We start from the raw sequence: 1,091 nt of genomic DNA, 5'->3' as shown, positions 1-1,091 counted from the left end.
GTGCAGTGGGTCAGTATCGCTGTGTAACAGACTGGGAGGAGTGTGCACTGGGTGAGTATCGCTGTGTAACAGACTGGGAGGAGTGTGCAGTGGGTCAGTATTGCTGTGTAACAGGCTGGGAGGGGTGTGCAGTGGGTCAGTATCGCTGTGTAATAGGCTGGGAGGAGTGTGCACTGGGTCAGTATCGCTGTGTAACAGACTGGGGAAAGGAATCTCTGTGGGAAAGGCAATGGCTGTGGGAAATTAAAAGCTGGCAGGAAGGAATTCCTTTGACCTGTTTCTCTCTGTCAAAGCTAAAGTGACATCCCATTAAAATAGGTTGGTGATTGGTGAATATTCCTTCTGTGTCTGTTTTGTTTGGTCCAGTGATTTTATTAGGACCTGTTCCCACTGCTGGGGAGTATAATTAGAACCACAATATGCCTTTCTGACTAAAAACCTTGTGTCTCTCTGTGGTCCATATCCCTCTATTCCCTGCCTATTCATTATCTTGTCAAGACACCTCTTAAACATTGCTATGTGTCCATCTGCACCACCTCCTCTGTCAGTGCATTCCAGGCACTTACGCCCTCTGTGTAAAAAACGACTTGCCTCTCACATCTCCTTTAAACTTACCCTCTTTTACCTTAAACCTATGTCCCCTAGTAACTGACATTTCTACCCTGGGAAAAAGACTCTAACTATCCACTCTATCCATGCCTGTCATAATTTTGTAAACTTCTATCAGGTCACCCCCCATCCTTCATTCAAGTGAAAACAAATAAAGTTTGTTCAATCTCTGATCATAGCTAATACTGTCCAAACCAGGCAACCAGTACAGTTTCTGTACTGTCTCCAAAGCCTCCACATCCTTATGGTAGTGTCCTGGCTACATCTGTACACAATGCTCCAAATGTCAGCTCTGACAGTGCTACAGTAGGACGCTCTGGTCGGAGCTGCTCGGCTCACCAGCCACTTTCCCTTCGCCTTCCCCTTCTTTGTTTCTCCTTTTTCTAGCTTTCAATTTCTTCCCCGCACCTCCCACCCCTGTCCCCACCTCCCACCCCCTCACCCCTCACCTCCCACCCCCTCACCCCTCATCCCTCACCCCC

Source organism: Rhincodon typus, chromosome 4 (genome assembly GCF_021869965.1).
Source record: "Rhincodon typus isolate 14 chromosome 4, sRhiTyp1.1, whole genome shotgun sequence".
Lineage (NCBI taxonomy): Eukaryota > Metazoa > Chordata > Chondrichthyes > Orectolobiformes > Rhincodontidae > Rhincodon > Rhincodon typus.
This window is presented reverse-complemented; position numbering follows the sequence as displayed.